Raw genomic sequence first — 20,069 nt, forward strand, 5'->3', positions numbered from 1 at the left:
GCCGACAATAAGCTTTGAGGACAAAGATTCTGAAAGAAGTGGCTATGTTATGAATATAAATCATAACACGTAACTGATTATGTTAAATGGTCATTAAGTGAAAAGGCATTTCTAAAAGACATGCCCAGTCACGAAAGGACACCTGCTTAGGTATATATATGTGGTTCCTCATTGCAACATTCATCACTTATACAATTTTATATACAATAAATTATTTATTTCAAATACCTCTGTGTATTTTTACATTCAAGTCTACAAGCTATCAGTTTTTATGCTTCACAATGCCGGAGAAATAAGAGTGAGAACATTATGACACCCAATCTTCTCCATCCCTTAAATATTCCTAACCAAAAGTGGGAAGAAATATCAATGGATTTTATCGAAGAGTTTCTTGTATCTGATGGCAAAGACAAAATTCTTGTAGCAGTTGACAGACTCACCAAGTATGCACACTTCATAGGAATGTAGAAATCAAACTCAACAAAACAAATCGTTGAGATATTTTGCACGAATGTCTAGAAACTACATTGGTTTCCCAAAGTCATTCTTAACGATAAAGACACCAAATTCAAAGGAAATTTCTAGAAGGAATTTTTCAAACATATAGGAACCTACCTCAACAAAATTTCAACATACCATCCTCAAACAGAAGGTCAAACAATTTTCAATAAATGTTTAGAAACCTACCTACATTGTTATGCAACAAACAAACAAAATAAGTGGGCTCAATGGTTACATCTCGCCAAATGGTGGTACAATTCCACTTAACACACTTTAGCGAAAATGACTCCATTTCAAGCTCTATATGGTTATGAACCTCCTAAATGGAAAGATATTGCCATTACCGAGACAAAACTTCCATCAATTAAAGATCAATTAGAAGAAACCCAAAAAGTCTTCCAAGCACTAAAGGAAAATCTAAATATTGCAACAAATCGTATGAAGCAGCAAGCTGATTGAAATAGAACAGAAAGAGAATTTGAAGTTGGGGAATCGAGTATTTGTTAAAATTAAGCATTAAAAACCTTACAAATTGACACCAAGGTTCTATGGATCGTACCAGATTAACAAAAAGATCATCCAAGTAGCATATAGCTTAAGCCTTCCTGATAAAAGTCATGTTCACAACATCTTCCATGTATCTTGCCTTAAAAAGGCACTTGGAAAACACCAAGCGGCACAGACAACACTTCTGACATTAGATGACAAAGGGAAGATCATTTTAGAACCAGAAGGAGTCATCATCGTTAAGGAAAAGAAGTTGTAATCATGAGTAATCAAAGAATACCTGATTAAGTGGAAGGATCTACCAGAAGAAGAAGTCACTTGGGCGACCAAAGCATTCCATCAACAACATCCTTCATTACCTATGCTTTGAGGACAAAGCATTCTTTCGAGAGGAAGGCAATGTTATGCATAAATTATTTAATTTAATTTCTAAACTAAGGGGCACAATCAAAGATCATGCCCCCTCATATAATGGCTCCTGGATCGTATTTAATCCAAAGCCTTCGCCATTTTAAGGCATCGTTCAATAATTCAAGTCATTAATAAAAATATATGTTTTCTTTTGTCAATTATTGAGCATATTCACACCAAATAAGCAAAAGTTGTTGAAATTTGGTACCGGAGGACAGGTGGTTCCCTTAGGCTTTGATCTTTGGCCTAGGGAAAAGTGTCCAAAAGAATTTAATTTTTCTCCTAAAGTAACTTTATAATTTTTATAAAGTTAAATCTAATTTAAAAGTGACTTTAAGTGATAAAGTTACTAAGTCTAATTTTAAAGTGACTTTTATAAAGTCAATGAAAAATTAGAAAGGAAAAGTGACTTTGGAAATAAATGACTAAGTGAGTCTTTATTAAAGTGGGGTGAATTAAAAAATAGAAAGTGAGATTTAAATGAGTATTTAATCTCAGCCATTGATCTAAATTTATTTCAGCCATTGGATTTAGGGATCACCCAAAAGTCACTTGGATCACCCAAAAGTCACTTGGGGTTAGATTAAAAGAGGAAAAGGAGGAAAAGGTCATTCATTCTTTCATGAGCAGATTGGGAGAAGGAGAGCAAGAGAGCAAGGGAGATTTCTGGGCAGGGAGGAGAAGGAAACAATAGCTTGGCACACATTCCAAGGCAGAAGTTGAGCAGATTTGTACAGCTGGTTCAGCACACAGTGAAATGCAGGTTTTGGCACGATTTTTGAGGAGTGCTTTGTAGAAAAATCGAGGAGCAGTTTGCTGATTTTTCTGCACGCAAAACGAGGGTCGTACAGCTCATTTATTGCAGGTCGTACAATGCATTTATTACAGTCAGTACAGCGCATTTAATGTTGTCCGTACAACTGCATTTAATGCTGAAAGTGGGCACGAAAATCGAGGCGGCCGTATAGCATTTATTGCTGTCCTGTTTGCTGTAATTTCCAGATTTCTGTGAGGCACGGGAAAAGAGATAAGTTGTAAATTTGCTTGCTGATTTTTTGCTGAATATTTCTCACTGTAAAAAGGCAATTTTCAGAAATAAAGAAGAGCTCTCGAACTGGTTTTCCCCAAGAGTTGTAGGGAGTTTTTCCAGGGTCAAGTTGACCAAAAATCTCAGTGTTTAAATGTGTTTTAATGGCTGTTTATTACTGCTGATTTTTATTTTTGCAATTTCCAGCATTCTGTAAAATTTCCAGAATTTGTGTTTTCAGCAAATTTATTTTTTCCAGCTTGTTAAATGTATGGTTATGGGAAAGGGCATTTAACTATATGGGAGAAATAAGGAGAAACTGAAAACCGGGGTGGGAAAACAGAAATTTCTACATGGTATCAAAGCTTGAGTGCTGAAGGGCAGTTTGGGACAGCAAAAGGAAAAATTACCGCTGCTGATTTTTCACTCAGAAAATTCCAGCAAGCTGATTTTTTCATAAACAGCAATTTTATCTTTACTACAGCAATGCTATTTTTCAGTTTTAGGACAGCAGGATGTCATTGGGATTGAGGGTGGAGGATAGGTTGGATGGGCATACAAATTACAGCGTTTGGAAGGAGAGAATGCAGAGTATCTTTGAGGAGGCAGAATTCTGGGATATCATGGTGCATACCACACAGAACCCTGTTGTTGTGCCTACTGATGCTACTCAGTTGGCTGCTTATAATAAAAAGAACAACAAGGGTAAGAGGCTGATTCTAGACGGAATCAAAGACCATTGCATTCCTCATGTGAAAGGAAAGAGCAATGCCCATGAGATGTGGACAGCATTGTCCAATCTCTACCAAAGTACCAATGAGAACCGGAAGATGGTCCTGAAGGAGAAGCTGAAGAACATTAAGATGGGTAATGATAGTGCAGCTGGATATCTCACAAAGATTACTAATGTGAGAGATGAGTTGGCAGCGATTGGAGAGGCCATTCCACCCACTGAGTTGGTGCGGATTGCAGTGAATGGCCTCCCTCGTTCATGGTTGAACTTTGCTGATGGGGTTTGTGCACGTAAGACCCTTCCCACATGGGAGAGGTTTTGGGACGATTGCATTCAGACAGAGATCAGGAAAGGTCAGCTTGGGGCAGCCAAGCCAGTTGAGCAGGATGAGGATGTAGCACTAGCAGCAGGAAGCAAGAAAGGCAAAGGGAAGAAGCAGGCTTCCGCAAGCAGTGGTGGGGGCAAAAGCAAAGGCAAAGGTAAACAGGGGAACACACAGAAGGACTATTCCAAGGTGAAGTGTTGAAATTGTCAAAAGATGGGACATTATGCAGTTGTGTGTCCAGAGAAGAAGAAGAAGAAGGGGAAGAACCAGGACGTGGCAGCTTCAGCAGAGAATGAGGACTTTGCAAGTCGTTTTGACCGGGAGTTTTCGTTCACTACGTGTGAGTCCTCTAGTGCAGGATCACCTGCCACACAGGTTCAGAGGGAGCATGTTTTTCCCTCGATTAGCGGAGCATCTTCAGGTATCTGGTATGTGAACAGTGGGGCTTCACGTCATATGACAGGAGTCCGTGTGTACTTCTCAGAGCTTTCAGAGAGTGGCACTGATATAGAGGTAGTACTCGGTGATGACAAAGTTGTTATAGCAGTCGGGGTGGGGACACTGACATTTCAGAGGGAGTCCAAACCTCCCTTGAAAGTGTCAAATGTTCTTTATGTGCCAGGGATGAGGAAGAACCTCATATCCGTCTCAGCTTTGGAGGACAGAGGATATGAGGTACTGTTCAGGGGAGGACAGGTGTTGATGTATCCCAGGGGCACTCCAGCTGATTCAGCTAGAGTGATAGGTGTACGCCATGCAAAGGTGTACAGGTTTGCATTCCAGCCCCTTTTTGCATTGAGCAGTAGTACCGACAGCAGAGCTAGCAGTTCTGAGCTGTGTGAGATTTGGCACCGCAGGATGGGACATATGTATCATGGAGCCTTGAGGACATTGCGGGAGATAACTACAGGTGTGCCAGATTTCAGTACTGATCACTTTGACACTTGCAGAGGTTGTGCGATGGGCAAGTTTGCCAAATCCCCTTTTTCCAGCAGTGACAGCAGAGCGACTGGGATACTTGATTTGATTCATTCTGATGTGAGCGGTCGGATGTCTCATGTTTCCTTGAGTGGATATGAGTACTATGTTTTATTCATTGATGATCACTCCAGGAGGACCTGGATTTATTTCTTGAAGACCAAGAGTGAGGTCTTCAAGCGGTTTCAGGAGTTCAGAGCTCTTGTGGAGACACAGACAAGTCGGAAGATCAAGTCCCTGAGGTCGAACAATGGAGGAGACTACACCCTTAGAGAGTTTGTTGATTATTGTGCGGAGGCAGGCATTAGGAGGGAGTTCATTGTTCCTTACAACCCCCAGCAGAACGGGGTTGCGGAGAGGAAGAACAGATCCATCATAGGGGCTGCCAAAGCCATGTTACATGATCAGGGGTTGCCATTGTTCTTGTGGGCAGAGGCCTGCAACACAGTGGTTTATTTGCAGAACAGGAGTCCGCATCGTGCTTTGGGGCACATGACTCCGGAGGAGGCTTTCTCTGGGAAGAAGCCTGATATTGGTCATCTTCATATCTTTGGATGCATTACATACTCCTATATACCCAAGGAGAAGAGGACCAAACTAGAGCCCACCGCAGAGAAGGGTATCTTTGTGGGCTACAGTGAGACCTCAAAGGCCTTTCGGATTTCCATTCCTGCACAGAGGAGAGTTGTTGTCAGACGAGATGTGAAGTTCGAGGAGGACAGGGCCTTCAGGAGGTCACAGGAGTTAGAGTATCTGGATCAGCCAGACCCTCAGCAGCAGTTGAGTCAGTCACAAGGATCCAGTGGGCAGGGATCAGGAGGATCCGGAGGTACATCTATGAGGATGTCAGGTCCGTCAGTGAGCAGTGGCTCGCCGAGCCAGAAGGGTGGTGCTCCGGGCTGCATGCAGAGTAGTTCACAAAGCAGTTCACTAGGGAGTCCACCGATGGACATTTCACACGGTACCTCAGCTTCTACAGGTTTAGGTGCAGGCAGGAGGACAGCAGACAGACAGTCAAGAGTTCAGGCTACTGATGGTGATGAGGAGGAGGAGTTTCATTCTCCTATGGGAGAAGCATGCTCAGGGAAGAGGAAGCCCAAGTGGCTTCAGGACAGCTTGAGAGATGCCACATATGTTGCTGAGCCGAAGAGGCCGATCAGAGAGAGTAGACCACCTGAGAGGTTTTGTAGCTATATGGCGATGGTTACCAGCATCCTTGACTCTGAGCCTTCTAGCTATGAGGAGGCAGCTAGCCAACAGGTCTGGAGAGAGGCCATGCAGGAGGAGTATTCTTCTATCATGGTGCCGAGGCCTGAGGGAAAATCTGTGGTTACTTCCAGATGGCTTTACAAGGTAAAGCATGCTGCAGATGGCAGCATTGAGAAATTCAAAGCAAGGTTTGTGGCTAGAGGGTTCTCCCAGGTAGAGAGAGTTGATTATGAGGAGACCTTCGCTCCCGTGGCTTGATATACTTCGATCCGCTCCTTTATATCGATAGCAGCAGAGATGGGTTGGAAGATCCACCAGATGGATGTGAAGACCGCATTTCTTAATGGCTTCATACAGGAGGAGGTGTACATTGAGCAGCCACAGGGCTTTGAGGTGCATGGGAAGGAGTCCCATGTGTGCAGACTGAAGAAGGCCCTTTATGGCCTGAAGCAAGCTCCCAGAGCTTGGTACTCCAGGATAGATACATATTTGCAGGGGATGGGTTTCACAAAGAGTGAGGCAGATCCGAACCTTTACTTTATTGTGATTGGTGAGGAGCCTCTCATTCTGGTGTTGTATGTGGATGACTTGGTCATTACAGGTGCAGAGAGACTCATAGAGCACTGCAAGAGAGATCTTGCGACGGAGTTTGAGATGAAGGACATCAGCTTGATGCATTACTTTTTGGCTTGGAGGTGTGGCAGGAGGAGGGGCATTTCTTCCTAGGGCAGGGGAAGTATATTGTCGACATCCTTAGCAGATTCCACATGGAGGATTGTAGACCCATGTCGACACCGATGATCACCAACTGGAAGAAGCTTCATGCTTCGGATTCCGAGTTGGTGGATCCCACATTGTACAGGCAGCTGATTGGTTCCTTGATGTATTTGGTCAACACTAGACCAGATATCTGTTTGCAGTCAACACGATGAGTCAATTTATGTGTGAGCCTAGGAAGGTTCACTGGGTGGCTGCAAAATACATTTTGCGATACTTGCAGGGGACAGTGGATTATGGTCTGGACTACAGGCAGGGAGATGGAGTGAGATTGGCAGGATACACTGATTCTGATTGGGCAGGTTGTGCTTCTGATAGGAAGAACACTTCAGGGTGTTGTTTTGGGTTGGGTTCAACAGTAGTGTCATGGTTCAGCCAGAAGCAGCAGTCAGTAGCACTGAGTTCAGCGGAAGCAGAGTATATGGCAGCCAGTCTAGCTAGTTGTGAGGCTATCTGGCTTCGCAAGATGTTGTTTGGCTTATTTGGTCAGCCGTTGAGACCTTCAGTGATTTACTGTGATAATCAGAGTTGCATTAAACTCACGGAGAATCCAGTGTTTCATGACAGGTCAACCGTCAAAGCATATCGGGATCAGATATCATTTCATCAGAAACTATGTTCAGAAGGGAGCTGTGAAGCTTGAGTATATGTCCACTGATGAGCAGGTTGCAGATATTCTTACCAAAGCCTTACCACGGGGCAAGCATGTCTACTTCAGAGACAAGATGGGTGTGGTGAAGAACACCTTCCTCGGTAAAAGGAAGTGTTGAAATTTGGTACCGAAGGACAGGTAGTTCCCTTAGGCTTTGATCTTTGGCCTAGGGAAAAGTGTCCAAAAGAATTTAATTTTTCTCCTAAAGTAACTTTATAATTTTTATAAAGTTAAATCTAATTTAAAAGTGACTTTAAGTGATAAAGTTACTAAGTCTAATTTTAAAGTGACTTTTATAAAGTCAATGAAAAATTAGAAAGGAAAAGTGACTTTGGAAATAAATGACTAAGTGAGTCTTTATTAAAGTGGGGTGAATTAAAAAATAGAAAGTGAGATTTAAATGAATATTTAATCTCAGCTATTGATCTAAATTTATTTCAGCCATTGGATTTAGGGATCACCCAAAAGTCACTTGGATCACCCAAAAGTCACTTGGGGTTAGATTAAAGGAGGAAAAGGAGGAAAAGGTCATTCATTCTTTCATGAGCAGATTGGGAGAAGGAGAGCAAGAGAGCAAGGGAGATTTCTGAGCAGGGAGGAGAAGGAGACAACGGCTTGGCACACATTCCAAGGCAGCAGTTGAGCAGATTTGTACAGCTGGTTCAGCACACAGTGAAAGGCAGATTTTGGCACGATTTTTGAGTGCTTTGCAGAAAAATCGAGCAGTTTGCTGATTTTTTTTGCACGCAAAACAAGGGCCGTACAACACATTTATTGCAGGTCGCACAGCGCATTTAATGCTGTCCGTACAGCTGTATTTAATGCTGAAAGTGGGCACGAAAATCGAGGAGGTCGTACAGCATTTATTGTTGTCCTGTTTGCTGTAATTTCCAGATTGCTGTGAGGCACGGGAAAAGAGATAATTTGTAAATTTGCTTGCTGATTTTTTGCTGAATATTTCTCACTGTAAAAAGGCAATTTTCAGAAATAAAGAAGAGCTCTCGAACTGGTTTTCCCCAAGAGTTGTAGGGGGTTTTTCCAGGGTCAAGTAGACCAAAAATCTCAGTGTTAAAATGTGTTTTAATGGCTGTTTATTACTGCTAATTTTTATTTCTGCAATTTCCAACATTCTGTAAAAATTTTCAGAATTTGTGTTTTCAGCAAATTTATTTTTTCCAGCTTGTTAAATGTATGGTTATGGGAAAGGGCATTTAACTATATGGGAGAAATAAGGAGAAACTAAAAACCGGGGTAGGAAAACAGAAATTTCTACAAAAGTTCTCATTTATAGAGCATGTAAGGGTGCACATAACGAAAACAACACCGAGTGCAATCTATCTTTGAATCGAAAATACATCAAAAAACAAGGCATAGATGGCCTCTAACATCCAAAAAATACCATGCTACAACAAATACCTACATATCATCAAAATATTTTCCTATTGGGATCTTCTCATCAATATCACCCTCTAAGCATTAAAATAAGATAAAAAATTCTTAGCATATCAATTCAAGATTTTGTTTTAGTGATGGGTACATTTTAGTAGGATCATGATAGAGGTGATCTGTAAACTGTCGTGGATATTCCATTGGAGAGTTCGTCACAATAGATCTAACAATATTATATTAAAAATTCAAAGTTCTACACTATTATAGTTTTATTCAATTTATCGATCTGTAGATTTTACTATAATTAGTGCATGCATGCAAATGGAAATTATGCAGAAAAGTAGAGAACAACAAAATAAGCACACATACACACAAGACACAAGATATGCTCTCTGGGAAACCCTTTCAGGAGAAAACCCACCTGGAAGGTGAGGTCTCTTCATTCTCTTTCTTTGTCTGAAATATCGTTGCATATACAAAGAAGTAATGTATGTGGCCCATGGGCTACTACAGTGCACAGATCCTCTCTGCGTGCTCTACCTCCTATCTCTCTCGGTTATCTTTGCTCAGCTGTGGAATGTCTCTTCCTCCTAGTGGCTTGGTTATAACACAGCTTGATAGCCCACTAGTGCTTAAGTTTAACTACATCAAGTCTTAACTATAGATACAAAATAGACTCTTCTAGAGTCTTTTACATCAAAAACACGTGGCTAGCCCGTTTTCGATCAATAATGGGGATGACGCAACATCCCCCAGAACTATAGGAGTGAAAACAAGGTGGTCAACTTCTGAGTGACATAACTTTTACATATGGACTCTGATTGACACGCTTCTTGCGTCGTTGGAAAGATCTCTGTGTGTAGAATAGCATGAAAGGGTGTCGCCCTAAAGCGACAAAGTTTTACCCCCAAAAAACGTCGTTCGATGTCTCAAAACGCTTTCAAAAGGTTTCAGACCCTGTTTCGCCAAACTAGGTCCTGCTGGTAAAAACTGTCCCATGAGCTGATTCCTCCACTTTTTCCACTCCAAATGCATCGAGATGGATGACAAACAATATAATGATCTAATTCAGATCACACCTCCCCATTTTGGGAGGCTTTTGGCCCCAAAAGCTTTTACTGAATGAGGTGAGGAAATTTTTCCTCCACCTTCTCTCTGGTGTACCATTTAGCTTTGCCTGGAAGTTGTCCATTCAACCCAGTATGCCAAAGGTCATGTTGCCCAGGTCTTGTAGTTCTAGACCTCTTCTGCAAAACTGTATCTTTTGTCAACTCTGCCTGAGCATCTGGTGCCAAATCCTCCACAGAAGGTAGGACTTGTTCCTCTTCCTAATCTAGCATGGAAGGCTCATAGAGTTTCATATTCTCTACATTCACAACTGAGTAAATGTGCATATATGGTGGTAAACTAAGTCGATAGCATTATCACCCACCTTTTCCAATATCTCAAAGGTACCATACCTCGGGGCCTTGATTTCTTATCAAGCCCCTGCAGCCTCTCCTTGTTCAACTATAACCATACTTTGTCTCCCACCCTGAATGACTTCTTTATTTTGTGTTGATCATGCCTATCCTTATACTTCTCCAGTGACTTCTGCAATGTTTTTTGTACCTGCAAAAGGATCTGACTGATCTTCTCTATAAAATTCTCATCCCTCAAAGCATCTCTTGTAAGATCTTCCCTCACTCCTCCTTGTTGCCCATATACAATATTCGAAGGTGATGGTGGCAAATATCCAAAACAAGTCTCAAATGAGGACTTTCCTCTAGAAGTGTGAACTACTCCGTTGTAGGAATGTTGTATATATACTAGATTTTCATTCCAGGTCTTCAGTTGCTTCTAGTTGTATCCACTCATGAGCTGCACCAAAGTCCTGTTGACTACTTTTGTCTGCCCATCTGTCTATGGATGGAATGTTGCAGATCTATTCAAGTTTGTGTCCATCTTCTCCCAAAATGTAGTCTAGAATGCACTGAGAAATCTCGTATCCATGTCTGAAATGATGCTCCTTGGTATCCCAAAGTGCACCCAGACCTGTCCAAAGAACAAGTTTGCTACTTCTTGCCCGTTGATAGTCTTCTTACAAGGCAACAAAACACACATCTTGCTGAACCTGTCAACTACCACGAACAAGTAGTCATGTCCCTTCCTAGTTGTTGCTAAACCTCCCACAAAGTTCATGGAAATGTTTTCCCAAGGACGAGTAGGTACAGATAAGGGATGATATAGACCATGTTTCCTGTCACTAGGCTTGCTAGTACAACAGAGCATGCATCCCCTTATGAACCTAGCTACCTACTCTTGCATCTTAGGCCAATACACATACCTCTGCAAGTTAGCCACGGTCTTCCACACCAAAGTTCCCTGCAACCTTAGAGGTCTGAACATCTCTAATCATGTTAAAATTGGCAACTAGGGCTGAACTTCACCTTGGACAGCTCATATGATAGAGATGATATTTTTATTGAATTCCTCTTTCCAACAAGTGTAGGATTGATCAAAAGATCATCTCATTCTGAGAAGTATAAATGGAATTATGAATTTATTTCTTCTAAGGACAAATTGTCAAGGTCGGCCAGAAGTCTAATGTAAACTCATGAAGCCCAACAAACGTGTCCCTTCACCCTCAACGTTGTGTATATATAGAAGAGTCATTTTCCTCATTTACTCACTCATCATCACACATCTTTCTCTCTCTTCATCTGATTGAGTCGTACGAATCTCAGGCAACCTGTTCTTCTCCACACGTGTGAAAAGTTGACTAGGTTTTTATGTTCGCTACGTTGACTGAGTTGCAACCAGCTTTGACCAGCATTGAACGGGCAGTGTTTGACTTTGTTTCACTGCGTTTTTGGTGAGCAATTCTCTGTTTGGACAGGCTACATATTCTAGCACAGAAATTGAGATTTTCTATGCAATTTGACCAACGTTGACTGTAGCGAGTTTAACTGCAACATTGACCTGTGTTTCCCAACATTGACTGAGAATTTCCAGACCGTTTTGGGCTGATTTGGACTGTCCCTGAAGGTCGAGTTGACTGGGTTTGACCAAGTTGATTTGGAGGAGACATTCTGTTGGTTTGACCAACGTTGACTTTCTGGTTAGGGCATCCTGTTGACTGCAATTTGACTGGATTGTTTTGACAGTGTTTGGGCAAGTGAGTTTTGTATATTGTACTCTCTCTCTCTCTGCTGAACTTTTGAGGAATGATAAGAAGATTTGATCAAAGGGTTTTCCCCACATTAAGGTTTTCCCCTGGCATCCGCCGAATATTTTGTCCCCTTGTCTTCGCTTGTCTTCTACATATTGTTTAAGTTCTATATGCATTTACTATCAATGTTAACATGATTGCTAATCTAGAAATTGATATTGGGCTAATAAGAAAATTGAAGTAAATTGCTCTTAAACATAGAACATATCATTGTTATCTAAAATTAACAGATCAGTTGCAATCGCTCACCTTTAGGAACACAACTTATCCAACCTATATATAGTAACCCATCCTAGAGATGGTAGTCAACCATGTTATCGCTATCGTGCACATGACTCTGACTCTGCAACTGTTGATACCACTCATTGAAGTCCTCATCTTTTGAATATGCCTCTCTGTATGCATCATGGGTGAATGGCTCCATGTCCATAAGAGTCCCCAACATTGTGATCTTTGATGTTTGTGGCCTTGAAAGCATGTCGTCCAACTTGTTGGTGTTGCCCTTCTTATACTTGATCACAAAATGAAACTGTTGCAAAAACCCCATCCACTTGTAATGCCTAGTTTATTGTAGCTTACTTTGGGCCTGCAAGTACTGTAACAACGGGTGATTTGTGTGTATTACTGTCTCCTTTCCCATCAGATAGTGCTTCCACTTATTCACAGCTTGCACCATGGCAAAGAGCTCCTTGTCGTAGATAGGGTAGTTAAGGGTTGCCCCATGAAATACTTTAGAATGGTAGCATAGAGGCCTTCCTCCCTACATCAAGAAATCTCCCATAGCATACCCACTCGCATTTGTCTCCACTTCAAAGGGTCATTGCAAGTTTGGTAATGCCAGAACTGGTGCCTCACTTATCTTCTTATTTATCTCTTTGTTATGAAACCAGCACACAAAAAGATAGAAAATGAACACCTTAGAAATAAGCCTCTTCGAGGGGGCAACCTCCTTTACATTACACAAATGAACAATTCTTGGATGATACAAATGAAAAGACATTCTTTCTATATATAGGAGTCTAAGAGGTCATAATATAATCAGAGCTGACATAACAATAATAATGTAAGGGCACAATAATAACAATAGTGGGATTAACAATAATAATGTAAGGGCACAATAATAACAATAGTGGGATTCTATGGGGCACAATAATAACAATATGGGGACTAAATGGGCACAAAAATATAATAAGGGGATTGTACTAATAACAATAAGGGGTTACACTAGTAGTATAGGGACCTAACATGCCCCTCTCCTTCAAAAAGTGTTGTCCTCAACGCTTGAGTAGTTCTTGACACTTTTGTACAAATTCTTGCCCTCCCATGTGGAATCTTCAAGGCGTAAGTTCTTCCACTTGATGAGATATTCTGAAATTGATCGATTTCGTAGCTGTCGGGTTCTTGTTTCTGGGACTACTCCAGGTTCCAATCTTATTTTTCCTTCCTCGTCAAGTTCTAACAATATTGTTTGAATTGGGATCTTCTGTAACTTTTGAATGAATGGCCACACTTCTTCGCCCTTATTCCATTCATCCCTTCCTTCGTTTATCCAATCTGGTTGGATAATAGAAATAGCACAAAACAATGCTTCCACATCCTCATCCTTTGTTGAGAGTGCATCTACAACAACATTTTTTTTCCCTTTTTTGTAGATGATTTCAAAGTCATAACCCAACATATTTGTGACCCATTTTTCTGTTCTTCTAAAGATAATCTTTGTTCTAAAAAGTATTTAAGACTATCATGATCCATTTTTACCTTGAAGTGTTTTCCCATTAGGTAAGGTTTTCATTTCTTAAGTGCATGTAGTATTTCATGCATTTCCTTCTCATAAATAGCTTGCTTGAGATCTAGCCGTAAAAATACCCAATCGCCTACATCAAAAGTTTTTTCACTGCGATGTTGATCTGCCTATTGTTTCATTTGATTCTGCACCAAAGAAGCATTATCCTTTAAAAGTTGGAGAACTTGTTGTTGATGCTCGATGTGATCTTTCATTGCTTGAAAATTTTTCTTCTTGATATGTCCTTCTATCTTGAGAGTTTGAGGAGTGGTAATTTTCTCCAATGCATTACAAGATATGGTCGGATTCATTTCTTGATGCTCGATGTAATCTTTCACTCCTTGAACATTTTTCTTCTAGATATGTCCTTCTATATTGATAGTTTGAGAAGTGATAAATTTGGCCAGTGAATTACAAGATATGGTCGAATTCATTTCTTCTTTCTCAATGTGATCTTTCACTTCTTGAACCTTTTTCTTCTTGATATGTCCTTCTATCTTGAGAGTTTGAGGAGTGGTAATTCCTGCCATTGCAGTACAAGATATGGTCAGATTCATTTGTTCTTTCTCTAGGGTTGGTTCCCGGTGTATATCCTCTTCTTTTGATGTTTCTTGATCCTTTTCGTCATTAGGAGGCCTTTCTTGTAGCATCTTTGTCCCACCTTCCTTCAAACCTTCCATGTCTTTCTTCAAATCTTCCATGCCTTTCTTCCAATATGCTTTCATACCATCGATATCGGCATTCATGGCATATAGATAAAACTATTTATTTTTTGCTTCTCTAGAATATCATTTACCCTTATATTCAATTTTTGAATGTCCTCAATGTGCTCTACCATTGAACCCTTTTTGTTTGACATTTATCGATTAGCTAAAGAAGGTGTTTCGCTTTGTATCCTCATAATGTGCTATCATTTCCTCTGTAAAAACTGACCACGTAACAAGTGGTTTAGGAGAACAAAGCCCTTTATAACATAAAAATTGATCAAGTTCTAAATATGAAGATCCAATACATAACTTTTCTAACAGTGGTACACCATGTAGATCAAAATATTTCTCCATCTGTAATATCCAATTTACCGGATCCTTGCCATCAAACTTCCTCATCTTTCTTTTTCTCGATTTTAGGAGCTCGATCTTGAAACGACTGTAACTTTGTACTTTCAGATCTTTAAGTTCTGAAATCGCGACCTACAGTAGCCCTTTGCGTCAACTTTCCAATGCCACCAGTCTTATCAAAATTGGATTCTCCAAGAAAGAGTTATGCACAATCTCCCAAGATGACCTAATTATATACCTTTTCAGAAAAGCAAACTTGTATGAAGTTCCACGTGTCACAGTTTTGACCTTCAGATTTGAAAAATATACACAGAAAACAATAGTTTGTCCTCTTTATGAAACTTCTTACGAAATTTCAATCTGATGCTTAGAGAGAAAGTTATGACAATTTTCCCAAGGTCACCTGTTTAAAATCTAATTCGGGTGTTTGCAAAAACCCTAACTTCCTCAGATCATATATCCGAAAATATAGCGAGACAAGATCTAAAATTCGGACCCGAGGTTCAGACCGCTTTCATCTCAAGTGGGTTTTTCTTTTACGTTCTGAAACTTCGTAGCGAAAACGTTATAGCGAAAATTCCATGATGACCTGCTTTAGATGAAATTCTGGAGCTTGCAAAAACCCTAACTTCTTCAGATCATATCTCCGAAAATAAAGCAACACAATATCTAAAATTCGGACCCGAGGTTTAACGCGATTTCTTCTCAAATGGGTTTTTTTGTTAGCTTCTGAAATGTCTCAAAAAAAAAATTATATCAAAAATGCCACGATGACCTGTTTGGAGCAGCGAATCCCTAGAATCCAAAGCTCTAGTAACAAATGTTATGAAACCAACTCACAAAAAAATAGAAAAGGTAAATGAACGCCTTAGAAATAAGCCTCTTCGAGGGGGCAACCTCCTTTACACTACACAAATAACAATTCTTGGATGATGCAAATGAAAAGACCTCCTTTCTATATATAAGAGTCTAAGGGGTCATAATATAATCAGAGCCAACATAACAATAATAATATAAGGGCACAATAATAACAATAGTGGGATTCTGCGGGGCACAATAATAACAATATGGTGACGAAATGGGCATAACAATATAATAAGGGGATTGTACTAATAACAATAAGGGGTTACACTAGTAGTATAGGGACCTAACACTCTTCGAAAGCCTTTTGCAAACCTTTCCCCACTGGAAACTCCTACCACTTGTTGTTATGGCGTGGAGCAGTGCTACTACTGCTGAAAATGAGGCTATGAACTTCCTTGGGTATTGTGTTGCCCCAATGAAACTCCTGACTTCAAAAACATTAGTAAGCACCGACCAGTTTAAGATGGCCTCCATCTTGTAAGGATCTATCTTCAGTTCTCCTCCACCAATCACATACCCAAAATACACCAAAGACTGCTACGCAAACTCACACTTCTTGAGATTTGCTAGTAGTTGGTGCTTCTTCAATGTTTCCAGCACCTACGTCAAATGTGAAATATGCTCCTCCCAGTTAGCACTATATAGTAGTATATCATCCAAATAGGCAATAACAAATGAATCTAAAAAAAGGCACAGTACATCATCCATTAATCTCATACATGTAGCTAGCGTATTCCATAGGCCAAATGGCAAAACTAACCACTCATACAAAACCTTGCCTGATTTTGAAAGCGGTCTTCTATGTATCTTCTTCTTTGACTCGAACCTGGTGATATCCAAAATTCAAGTCCAGTTTGGTGAAGTAATTTGTTTGTTGCAACTGATCTAGCAAATCATTTATCCTCGACAAGGGGTATCTGTTCTTGAGCGTGATTTTGTTCAACACCCTGTAATCTATACACATCTGCCAAGTCCCATCCTTCTTCGACACAATGATGCTGGGTAACCCACATGGTGATGTACTCGGTCGAATGACACGCTGTTCTAGCAACTACTGCAATTGTTTCTTCACCTCACTTGCTTCTATAACAGACTGCCTGTATAGCCCAATATTTTGCAATGCGGAGTCTGGAAATAGCTGAATCTCATGCTCCACTTCTCTCTTAAGTGGTAACCCTTTAAGCTCTCAAAACACATCCTTGTATGCCTGTAACGACTCCTCCAATTGTTGTTTTTGTTTCTTAGTACACCCCTCCAAGGATGCCTTGCCTCTCACTAACTCTCTTCATGCTGACTTTTTCTTCAAAACAATAAAACATACTTCTTGCACGAACTAATTAATTTCTTAGCTTGGTTGGCGTTTACCAGTGAATTTTTTGACTTGCCTTTGTGCGCATTGATGATGAACGATTTTCTATCTTTGATGAGCCAATATTGATTGCTTCTCCTCATGAATATTACATCTCGCATGTACACATATGGACTCCCAAACACGACTCCACATACATCAAGGAGAACCACATCTAGATCTACTACATCAATAAAATCAACATTGATAGAAAATATAATTTTACATTGTTTTGTTACCTTCAGCTATGCATCCCTATTTACCCTTTCTAGTGGATATGGGTTTGGATGATCACAAACTTCCCAACTTCTTAACCAGCTCTGCCGCAATGAGATTCGCCTGCAATCCTGAGTCAAATAGAGCATCAATATTTGTCTTCTTGACCTGTATCTTTATATGGGAGTTTGGTCATTTCTTTCTCTTCCTGTTGTTGAAGGCTACTCAAATTCACCTCCTTCTGCACTGACATGCAGACAATCTTCTCATCCACGTTTGAGTTTCTTACAACTTGGTTGCTCGAAACCGTAGCCATGAGATTCTTCTTCTTATTATCTTTCTTCTTGTTCTTCGGGTTTAGCTCTAGATGCAACTCCAACACTTATTCTTTGTATGGCCATCAATGTTGCAATGGTTGCAGTGGTTACTAGGATCTTTGCACTGGTGTGTTGTGGTCGTCGTCTTTTTATCTTTCCCCCCTTTTTGCTTCTTCTTCCCCTCCTTAGAAGCTTCCTGTTGCTCCTTCTGCTTCGATCCACTTGATTGCGTTCTTTTCAAGCCTATGTTTTCTAGGTATTGAACCTATACACAAGCCTCATCCACCGATTTGGGCTTAAACAGCATCACTTACTCATGCAAATGGCGGTGCAGACCCCCCAAATACTTGAGGAGTACATCTGGGTTCTTTGGAGAGATACCCAACATTAAGCCATCATCATGAATTCCATGGTGTACTCTTGCACGCATTGGCTCGGCTTTTGCCTTAAGTAATGCCATCGAATCCACTAGTCCTCTGCGTACCCGATGGGATAAAACTGTGACTTAATGAGGGTTTTGAAATCCTCCCACTTAGTCATTATTGGTTCTCCCTCCAACCTTAGGGTTTTTGTGTAGCTCTCCCACCAAGCTAGTGCATGGCCCTCTAATTTCAGTCGCTTGAATGAGATCTTTTTCCCTTCCTCGATTTCATGGACACTGAAATAAATTGATCTTGCACTAGTGTCCTCATAAGCTATGAACCCAAAATCCCAATCAAATCTCACTGAGAAGCTCTCTATCTCTGCAGAAGCTGCCATGGGTTTGTCTTTCCCTTTCTTGTTTTTCTTCTCCGAACACACAACAGCATGGTGTTCCAACTTTTGACAATTCCAACATTTGACTTTGGAATAGTCCTTGTTCTGCTGCTTGCCTTTACCTTTGCTTTTGCCTCCACTGTTGGAAGCTTGCTTCTTTGCTCTGCCCTTCTTGCTTCTTGCTAACAATGCCACATTGTCATCCTCCTCCACTTGTTTGGTTGCCCCAAGATGGTTCTTTCTTATCTCATTTTGAAGGCAATCATCCCACAACCTCTCCCAATCGGCAAGGTTTTTCCGTGCAACAATGCCATCCACAAAATTCTCCCAAGTCTTGGGAAGACCATTCAAAGCAATTCTCACCAACTCAGTGGATGCAATGATCTCACCTACGACTGCCAACTCATCTCTCACTAAATTGATCTTTGTAAGGTATGTTGTAGCGCTGTCAGTCTTAGCCATTTTAATGGCCTTCAGTTTCTCCTTTACGACCATTTTTCTATTTTCATTTGAGCTCTGGTAAAGACTAGTCAAAGTTGTCCACATCTCATGTGCATAAGTCTTTCCTCTCACATGAGGAATGACATGGTCTTTGATTCCTTCTAAAATCAATATTTTTGCCTTAGCATTCTTTTTGTTAAACTCCTCCAACTGTACATGGTCAGCAAGTACTGCTACTGGGTTTTGTGTGGTATTTACCATAATGCCCCAGACTTCTGCTTCTTCAAAGATGCTTTGAATTCTCTCCTTCCATACGCTATAGTTGTTCTGCCCATCCAACCTATCTTCAACTCTCAAACCCAAAGGACATATTTCACTGTCCTATCAAACTGAAATTTTCAAATCTGTGGTAAAGGTTTCTGTTTTCTATGTAAAAATCAGCTTGCTGTAATTTTCACTTTGTTGTCCCAAACTGCACTTTTCAACCAACCAAGCTCTGATACTATGAAGAAATTTCAACCCCCACTCCAGTTATCAGTTTTCCTTATCACTCCATGCATTTAGTTTTAACTCCAAGCATGATAAAAATTCTAAAATCTGGAAATGATAATATTTTTCTGAAAACACAAATTTAGAGATTTTACAACTGCTGAAATTGCAGAAATAAAACAACAAAATTATGACAGCCCCACATAGAAAATAACACAGTGACTTTTGGTCAATGTGACCCTCGAAAAACGCCCTACAACTCTTGGGGAAAACTAGTTTGAGAGCTCTTCTTTATTTCTGAAAATGCTTTTACAGAAAAACTGAAATACACAATAAAAATTCCAGCAACCACAAATTACAACTTATCTCGATTTCCGTGCTCGAACCCCGCCTCGAAAATCATGTCAATTGACAAACAACAATAAAACAGCATTAAATGTTGTACGGCCAGCCTCGAAAAATGCGTCTAGAACTTGCTATCCCTCTTCCTCAATTTTTGTGCCTTTATCTTGCTGTACAATTTTCCCTTGGGATGCGTGCCAATAAATGTTGCTGCCCAGATTCGCTAAAATGTCTTCTTGCTGCTCTCCTTCGCTTCCTCACTACTCAGAAATTTTCTCCTTGCTCTCTCTTCTCTTTCTCTCAAATTCTCATGAAAGAATGAATGATTTTTTCCTCTTCTCTTCTCCTTTTATTCTCTAAATGACCTTTTGGGTTACCCTAAGATCTAATGGCTGAGATTCATTTAGATCTAGGGATGAGAATAAATGTGCATTTAATTCTCACTTTCTATTTTTTAACTCAGCCACTTAAATAAAGACCCACTTAGCCTTTTATTTCCATAGTCACTTTTTCACTTTCTAATTCTTCATTCACTTTAATAAAGTCGCCTTTAAATTAGAATGTAACTTTACCACTTACAAAGTCACTTTTAAATTAGAATGTAACTTTACCACTTATAAAGTCATTTTTAAATTAAATTGACTTTACCACTTGTAAAGTCACTTTAGGAGAAAAGTAAAAAATAAATTTGGACACTTTTCCCTAGGCCAAAGATTAAAGCCTTAGGGAACCACT

At 40.3% G+C, this 20,069-nt stretch overlaps 1 protein-coding gene across 1 annotated transcript in view; it reads right to left on the reverse strand.

The window, feature by feature from the left end:
* Positions 1–20,069, reverse strand: part of LOC149198939 (Transducin/WD40 repeat-like superfamily protein) — a 376,837-nt gene that overhangs the window by 138,715 nt on the left and 218,053 nt on the right. The gene's annotated exons all lie outside the window — the stretch shown is intronic.

The sequence above is a fragment of the Pinus tabuliformis genome, chromosome 2_1 (genome assembly GCF_031772625.1).
Source record: "Pinus tabuliformis cultivar Carrire ecotype Pingquan chromosome 2_1, CPIR1, whole genome shotgun sequence".
In the NCBI taxonomy this organism is placed as follows: Eukaryota; Viridiplantae; Streptophyta; class Pinopsida; order Pinales; family Pinaceae; genus Pinus; species Pinus tabuliformis.